Source organism: Oncorhynchus nerka, linkage group LG11 (genome assembly GCF_034236695.1).
Source record: "Oncorhynchus nerka isolate Pitt River linkage group LG11, Oner_Uvic_2.0, whole genome shotgun sequence".
Lineage (NCBI taxonomy): Eukaryota > Metazoa > Chordata > Actinopteri > Salmoniformes > Salmonidae > Oncorhynchus > Oncorhynchus nerka.
The window spans coordinates 46,131,408-46,140,913 of NC_088406.1; the positions used below are offsets into that span (position 1 = coordinate 46,131,408).

At 40.5% G+C, this 9,506-nt stretch overlaps 1 long non-coding RNA gene across 1 annotated transcript; it reads left to right on the forward strand.

Annotated features, from left to right (window-relative positions):
- The first annotated feature begins 1,707 nt into the window (after nt 1-1,707).
- LOC115136978 (uncharacterized) lies at nt 1,708-2,556 on the forward strand. Its single transcript, XR_003864740.2, has 3 exons — nt 1,708-1,775; nt 1,880-1,981; nt 2,106-2,556. It is a non-coding gene; the product is annotated as an uncharacterized LOC115136978 (long non-coding RNA).
- Nucleotides 2,557-9,506: the final 6,950 nt, after the last annotated feature.

Here is a 9,506-nt window from a genome sequence, read left to right on the forward strand (position 1 = left end):
AATGTACAACAGTAGTATTCTGTAACAAACAATACGTGTTAAACATAAGGGACATGCAATCATGACAGGCTCTTTATGAAAGGCCTTTAACTATGGCTAAACAGTTTTCTACACATCTTATTCATTAATGATGTGGGCATACCCAGGATTTACAGGCAGGACGTTTGATCTACACAGGGAGGGAAAACTTACGGAGTTATGATGGAGCGGGCAAGCGTCTTTAAGTTGGTGAATTCGAAACGAATAATGGTCTTGTAGCTCCCGTCAGTAACCACGAGCACAACCGTTCCATGATTTTAACTGGCGGCTTTATTCAGTAGTTTCAGCAGGCTTTAAACAACAATTAAACAGCCATCTAAATAATGTTTCTCAGCCTAGTTTCCTATTGAGTTCTCTTTATATGTACAGGCACAGAGCTTCCAGATGGCTCCAGCCTAAGGATTTTCAGTGCATGTACACACGGGGAGATTAGAACCCCAAAGAAAAGATCCTAAAGGTACTTTCAGACTCAGGTTTATCATGACAGCCGCTTTATGAAAGGCCTTTACTTATGGCTAAACAGCTTCTACACAGCTTATTAATTAATGCTGTGGGATGAAATGATGTGTTTCTAGGAGGGCTTAAACAAATATACAGTGAAACAAACATGGCCACTTTACACAAATTTTTATTGACTTTTAAAAAGACCACAGTAACATGACAGAATTTGTGCAAAGGCAACGAAATCTGCTAGGGGATATTAAATGTACAACAGTAGTATTCTGTAACAAGCAATAAGTGTTAAACATAAGGGACATGCAATCATGACAGGCTCTTTATGAAAGGCCTTTAACTATGGCTAAACAGTTTTCTACACATCTTATTCATTAATGATGTGGGCATACCTAGGATTTACAGGCAGGACGTTTGATCTACACAGGGAGGGAAAACTTACGGAGTTATGATGGAGCGGGCAAGTGTCTTTGAGTTGGTGAATTCGAAACGAATAATGGTCTTGTAGCTCCCTTCAGTAACCACGAGCACAACCATTCCATGATTTTAACTGGCGGCTTTATTCAGTAGTTTCAGTGAGAATTATCCCCTTCAGTGAGAACTATAAAGTAAATTAAAAATACAGTTAAACACACTCTTACAACATTATCTTAGGAGTGACTTATTAGCTTGGTATAACTCTGAAGTGCTTACATACATAACAGTTTAACCGGCGTTATAACGGGTTCAGATTAAACACATGAATAAAGGAAAAAATACCTCATTGGCTGCTTATTACAGAAGGGTGGAAATCAAACTTCACACTTATTATTCCTGGCATGAATTCACACTTCATCCTAACATACACTCTTCAACCTTTATGAACTACACCCGATGACATGAAAACTTAGCTAACGCAGCGCAGGATTGCCTTCCCTACAAAAGTGTGTTGCTACAATAAGGATCCCCAGTTACAACAGTATTAGCTACGTAGTTCCGCTTGTATTATCATTTTCCCCGCACAGCGGACACATAATTTGTAATTATAACATGTGTTAAAATGTAGGTACTAAATATTTTGAATTAAATCACTGGTTTTAAAAATGTATCGCACGCTTTAACGATAGGGGAAGAGGTCATTTCATATTTCGTTTTGGGGGGGAGGGGGGGTTATTAACTTTATGGAAAACAATATTCACACAAACAACACCGCTTAGAGCAGCTTGGAGAATATTAGCCATGTAAACGGGGAGCAAAAGAGCGGATTTAACCAACTCTGTACAAACCGGCGCTCCAGGGACAAGGTATGGGACCATTATACAGTTTTGTTATTAGTTATCAGCCTTTTTATTAGTTATAGATCTGTTGATAGCCTATGTTAAAACAAGGACAAATAATGTTTTTTCAGACTGCCCGGAGACAGACCCAGCAGAATCTGGAACGCTAGAGGGAAAAAGTCACACACCCCCGGTTTCGGCGATTCGTCACAACAAGCGCCAAAAAAGCCGAGGTATTTTAACTATGTACTGTTAATATATATTATTATAACGGAAAGGTATTTGACATTTGTATGTAGCTAACATATATATTTTTATATCTAATAACGTAATTATGTATGTATTATTTTCATTCAGACTCCGCACCGGCGAAAAACGGCACAGACGACCACATAAATCTAGAGCTGGGGGATTCCGGCGCCCCGAGCATTCCGAATGAAACACCCAAAAGACCTGTTTTTAATGACATGTCAGATGTTGATGACCAGCTATTCTGTGATGCGGCCAACCTTATAGACCCAGTCAATTCTACGGCCTCAATACCTGCAGCCGAACAAGAAAGGTTTTTCACATTATTTTCCAGGGCTTTGAAATCGAGGAATGTTTTGCTATACAAACGACTGGGGGATTTAATTGAGAGACAGTACAGAGACGATATGTTATTCTGCCATTTTTGTATAATTAAGAGTGTTCGTTTTTTTTCTTTCTGTAATGGTTGGTGTTACATGTATGATTTTAGCGTCTGTATTTGCGTTTTTTAATGGGGTTGCTGTTTAACATGCGTGGAATTGTTCTATGCCAGAATAACATATCGATATTTTCTACGCCAGGTGAAATCACACATCATTAGCTCATTGTTGTGGATGTATCCATATAAATGTCACTAGAAAACAGCTTAAACAAACGCAAATGCAGCTAATGTTGTTATTTTGTCTGCACTGGCTGTTACATGAATGTAAGTTAGTCGTAGTTGGCTAGCTAGCGAGCAAGGGATAAGACGTTGCCAGCCAGTATGGCAATAGAACATTTAGAATAAACTACTGGGTCGCGTCTCTGGCAACTGAACCAATAGAACGAACGACCAGCCGGCTTGGGTAGCAACCCTAGATTTGTTTCAGGACTAAATCTTGTGGATGAATGCAATAGTATGAATACATTTGTCAAAATAACGTTTTTAATTCAAATACTGTATGTCAATAATTATTTGAATATGTTGCTAACCCATTGTATAAAAGTGATAATGCCCTCGAAGCCGGTGTTTGAAGGATATATTGGTACGGTTTGCAGGCCCTTGACGAACCCGTGCCAATACATTCTCCAAACACCGGCTTCGAGGGCATTATCACTAGGCCAACGTTAGACTACTCAGACGACTCAGACGACTCATGTGGGTTACATGAAAACACTATCAAATAATCTCATATGCCATAGGCCTAAACATTCAGAACAATCTCATATCTCTGTTAAATGCTACATAAACTGACAAGGACAATAAACACAGCATTTTAAATATATAAACGGTTTGGTTTATTGTTGTCACATGATAAGGATTTTTTTTGTGTGTAAATTATTTAACCATTATTTAACTGACTTGCCTAGTTAAATAATGGTCAAATAATTCTAATTTACAAATGTAAACTGGGCATCTCTGTATACCCGCCGCAAGACCCACTGGTTGATGCTCATTTATAAAACCCTCTTAGGCCTCACTCCCCCCTTTTCTGAGATACTGTACCTACTGCAGCCCTCATCCTCCACATACAACACACGTTCTGCCAGTAACATTCTGTTAAAGGTCCCCAAAGCACACACATCCCTGGGTCGCTCCTCTTTTCAGTTCGCTGCAGCTAGCGACTGGAACGAGCTGCAACAAACACTCAAATTGGACAGTTTTATCTCAATCTCTTCATTCAAAGACAATCATGGACACTATTACTGACAGTTGTGGCTGCTTTGTATGATGCATTGTTGTCTCTACCTTCTTGTCCTTTGTGCTGTTGACTTTCCCCAAAAATGTATGTAACATGTTTTTGTGATGCTACCATGTTCTTGTCATGCTGTGCATGCTGTGCTGCTACCATGCTGTGCTGTCATGCGTTGTTGCCTTACGTTATGTCTCTCTTTATGTAGTGTTGTGTCTCTCCTGTTGTGATGTGTTTTGTCCTATATTTATATTGTATATATTTCTTTTTTTATCCCTGTCCCCACAGCCTTTTACCTTTTGGTAGGCCGTCATTGTAAATAAGAACTAGTTCTTAAGTGACTTGCCTAGTTAAATAAAAAATAAATAAAACACAATGACGGTCTACCAAAAGGCAAAAGGCCTCCTGTGGGGACGGGCGCTGGGACTAAAAAAATCAAAATATTAAGAAAGATATAGGACAAAACACACATCACGAGAAGAGAGACAACACTACATAAAGAGAGACCTAAGACAACAACATAGCATGGCAGCAACACATGACAACACAGCATGGTAGCAACACAACATGACAACAACATGGTAGCAACACAACATGGCAGCAGCCCAAAACATGGTACAAACATTATTGGGCACAGACAACAGCACAAAGCGCAGGAAGGTAGAGACAACAATAGATCACACAAAGAAGCCACAACTGTCAGTAATAGTGTCCATGACTGAGTCTTTGAATGAGGAGATTGAGATAAAACTGTCCAGTTTGAGTGTTTGTTGCAGCTCGTTCCAGTCGCTAGCAGCAATGAATTGAAAAGACGAGCGACACAGGGATGTGTGTGCTCTGGGGATCTTTAACAGAATGTGACTGGCAGAACGGGTGTTGTATGTGGAGGATGAGAGCTGCAGTAGATATCTCAGATAGGGTGGAGTGAGGCCTAAGACAGTTTTATAAATAAGCATCAACCAGTGGGTCTTGCGACGGGTATACAGATGTGGACAGTTTACAGAGGAGTATAGAGTGCAGTGATGTGTCCTATAAGGAGCATTGGTGGTAAATCTGATGGCCGAATTGTAAAGGACATTAGCCGCCCGAGAGCACCCTTACCTGCTGATCTATAAATTACGTCTTTGAATCTAGCATGGGTAGGATGGTCCTCTGAATCAGGGTTAGTTTGGCAGCTGGGGTGAAAGAGGAGCTATTACAATATAGGAAACCAAGTCTAGATTTTTAACTTCATTCTGCAGCTTTGATATGTGCTGAGAGAAGGACAGTGTACCGTCTAGCCATACTCCCAAGTACTTATATGTGGTGACTACCTCAAGCTCTAAACCTTCAGAGTTTGTAATCACGTGTAACACAACCTTTCAACAATATGGATAACTATGAATGCCAAATGTCAAACACACTGGTAATGTACTGTGGCACATAGTTACATAGTAAGACTACAGTAGTTTGGAAAACACGGGTTGATTTCATGTTAGTATCATGTTTGATTTTCAGTGTTGTAATGTTTAAAGGCCATAAATGCTCTCAAAAATCAAAAGTACAGCCATAAAAAGCTAAACCAAAATGTCATTCATTTTTCATCGCTACCTGCACCTACCCGCCTGTCCAACATCACTACTCTGGACGGCTCTGACTTAGAATACGTGGACAACTACAAATACTTAGGTGTCTGGTTAGACTGTAAACTCTCCTTCCAGACCCATATTAAACATCTCCAATCCAAAGTTAAATCTAGAATTGGCTTCCTATTTCGCAACAAAGCATCCTTCACTCATGCTGCCAAACATACCCTTGTAAAATTGACCATCCTACCAATCCTCGACTTTGGCGATGTCATTTACAAAATAGCCTCCAATACCCTACTCAACAAATTGGATGCAGTCTATCACAGTGCAATCCGTTTTGTCACCAAAGCCCCATATACTACCCACCATTGCGACCTGTACGCTCTCGTTGGCTGGCCCTCGCTTCATACTCGTCGCCAAACCCACTGGCTCCATGTCATCTACAAGACCCTGCTAGGTAAAGTCCCCCCTTATCTCAGCTCGCTGGTCACTATAGCATCTCACACCTGTAGCACACGCTCCAGCAGGTATATCTCTCTAGTCACCCCCAAAACCAATTCTTTCTTTGGCCGCCTCTCCTTCCAGTTCTCTGCTGCCAATGACTGGAACGATCTACAAAAATCTCTGAAACTGGAAACACTTATCTCCCTCACTAGCTTTAAGCACCAACTGTCAGAGCAGCTCACAGATTACATAGCCCACCTATAATTTAGCCCAAACAACTACCTCTTTCCCTACTGTATTTTATTTATTTATTTATTTTGCTCCTTTGCACCCCATTATTTTTATTTCTACTTTGCACATTCTTCCATTGCAAATCTACCATTCCAGTGTTTTACTTGCTATATTGTATTTACTTCGCCACCATGGCCTTTTTTTGCCTTTACCTCCCTTATCTCACCTCATTTGCTCACATCGTATATAGACTTGTTTATACTGTATTATTGACTGTATGTTTGTTTTACTCCATGTGTAACTCTGTGTCGTTGTATGTGTCGAACTGCTTTGCTTTATCTTGGCCAGGTCGCAATTGTAAATGAGAACTTGTTCTCAACTTGCCTACCTGGTTAAATAAAGGTGAAAAAATAAAATAAACATAAAGAATTGGCATCGGTTGCCAAACATGATACATGGGGACCTGAATTCTACTTTACAAAATGCATTCGTTACCCATTTTCAAAGATGTAACTGTTAAATCTGAAAACAGTGAATGATCTCCCTCATGAATATTAATACTAGTACTCAGCAAGGATGACTGCCTCATCCTCATAAATATTCAATACGGCCCAGTCAACAGTAGAGGGCCCACTGCTTTTTGCACCTTGCTGCAATACAGGATCACTGATCAATCCTGAGGTAGCCATCCAACGGACACCTCTCATGAGTAAGTTAGTGTATAGTGCATATATCATTTATGGTAAATTATTGAAAGAGCTTTTAAATAATGCAAGGCCAAGTATCAATCGAAGCAGATTTTCAGCAGTACAGTTTTGTCCAGTTGATCAAATTTGGAAAAGAATCTCAAAGTATTGGAGGTGAATATAATAAGGAGAAATCTAAATGAAATAATGAATTATATGGTCTTGTCTAACACAATTATTTCACTTAAAGCCACTTCAATTCTGACAGTTCTGTCTCCAAGTTGTCACTATCTCCAGCCATTAAAGCTAAACCCTAATGAATATACTGCAAAAACTAATTTCTAGACAATTAATTCATGAAAATGATTCAGACAGCTTCTCCTGGGGGGGGGGGGGGGGGGTTTCCCATGGCTTTGTCCCTGAACCCCTGGTTTGATTTGAACATCATGAGACATTTCCTTTCCTGTATATATTTTAATGAGGACTACTGCCCTCAAGTCTCTCTCTGTGTCTCTGTAGACCTGACAGGGACTAACATTTTGAATATTGAATTACCTGGTGTGGCTTGGGATCCATTTAATTAGCGATAAGGACACGCACAAAGCAACATGTCTTCGGAGAAAGTAAAACAATCCAAAAGTCATAGCAGTTCACCTTAAAACAACGTTTCTCTGGCATTGGCAATGGATTTTTCTCTGGCCAGGAGTCGGTATAAGAGTATTAATGAAACAACAAAAAATATTTCTGCAAAACCAGCTTAAAACAAGGTTATAGTGGCCACCTTGCTCAGAGAACTGTTGACTCACCAACAGGGTTGTATTTTCTCTTTCAGGTCAGGAGGATTATCAGAGTCTGGCCCAAACACACATTTACTCTTGAAGATATTTTTTTACAGACAGTGAATCCACTGTCACCCTGGTCACTTTCTCCATAGCTGATAACAGAGGAGAGACATGCTCTGATTGTCCTGACATGGCTGAGAGAGGATCACAACTGTCTTCGTAATATGTTCGCTCCATTGTCCAGCATGGGATTATAGCTAGCTAGGGCCCGGAGAGGACGGATGCCGGGCAGCCTCTCAGAACCATGACATGATTGTGTGAGCCAGGTCATAGAGCGCTGCAAATGGAGCCTGAGTGGGGCAACCCTCCGGAAAACTAGGGACCCTGTGTAGTCTTCTCAATCCCCCAGGTGGTGTAGGGGAGTGCTGGGGCTGCTAGTGACAGATGGGTATGGCTGGTTCATCTCTGATTCAGGTGGTACACTACAGTTGTCTCAGTCCCAGTCAGGGAGCCTAGAGTGGGGGAGACTAACACCAGCAGCACATAACCCACTGTCATACCAGGCACAGGGAGAGAGAATGATTAGTAGGACCAGCTCTGCAGTCAGCCAAGATTGATGGGCACCTGCAAGGCTTACAGTCACACTGTGTGATGAGATGGCTGGCTCCCACACAGCAGACTGCAACACACAGACTTAGTCAGAGAGGAAACCAGGGGGAAGTTAAGTTACCTAATCAACATATAGTGCTTCCCTCCCTTATCCTTTCCCTATGCCCCTCTTGAATACTGTTCTGAGAGTACTAGAGGTGTGATGCTGATATGGTGGTGATCCCTCGGTAGTTTCTAGCAATTTCTTTGACCTACCTATTCACTCTTTCAGAGCAGTACTCAATTAAATGAGGGTTGGGAGAAAGAAAGGAAGGAACAAACAAAGAAAGGAAGAAAGAAGAAAGGACAGCAGGAAAGAAGGGAAAAATCAAAGCAAGAAAGAGGGCAGTTAGAGTATGAAGAGTACTTGGACAAGGCCAGAGAGACAGCTGCACCATGTCTGCCATGTTGAGTATAGTAGGCTCAGATACTCTAGCCACAGACCATAGAGCCATAATACACCAGAGAGGAAAACCTTAGAGAAATAAGTGTCCAATCCTTCATCCTAACTACATGCTTACTGTGAATTAAACAGCTGGGGCGACATTTTCCGTCCATTACACTGCGCTGACGTGGACAAAATTGCAGCAGGAGACTTGTCTTTTTAGCAATAAGGTCCATGAGATGGCAGCAATTGTTTACTTTGGATCTGCATGCAACTATGTGAAATTGGTGCATTGGATGAATGTAATGCACCTAATGCAACTGCCAACTGCTGTACTCCTCCAAAATTGTTTATAATAAATGACCCTGACGTCTATGTGAAGCAGCATTGTTCTGGGAAACATATTTTTAGCAGACAGAAGATAACTTTACCATACCACCACAATATATCTGACAAAAAAACTGTAAGTGAAATATTGTCATCATCATTATGAAAATGAAACAAATCAATAATGTATGTATATTGTTTTGTTGATATGTCGATGGTCGCATGGTACCAGTTTGTTTATTAATGATTGATGCTTAATCATTTCTAAAGGACTTAATGATGTATAGTAATTGGTCCAGTTTCATGGGAGCGGGTCAACCTAAATACATGGATTGTTTCAACAGACAACAACACATCACAACAGGCCATACAGAGGCATCCTTGCATTGCAGTTTTAGTGTAATATTTGCGTGGTGCAACATGGTGTCATTAGAAAATGTCAAAAGTGACATTTTACATTGCATTTATACAGTAACTTTAGAAAGTATTCACACCCCTTGACTTTTTTTACACATTTGGGATAAAATGGGATAACATTTTATTTAATTGTAATTTTCTGTCAGCGATGTACAGAAATCACAGTAAAGAAAGCGGTTATATATATATGTATATATTGATTAGATCACCATCATCAGGGCGCCGACAGAGATGGCCACCTCGCTTCGCGTTCCTAGGAAACTATGCATTTTTTTTTTTTTTTGACGTGTTATTTTTTACATTAGTACCCCAGGTCATCTTAGGTTTCATTACATACAGTCGAGAAGA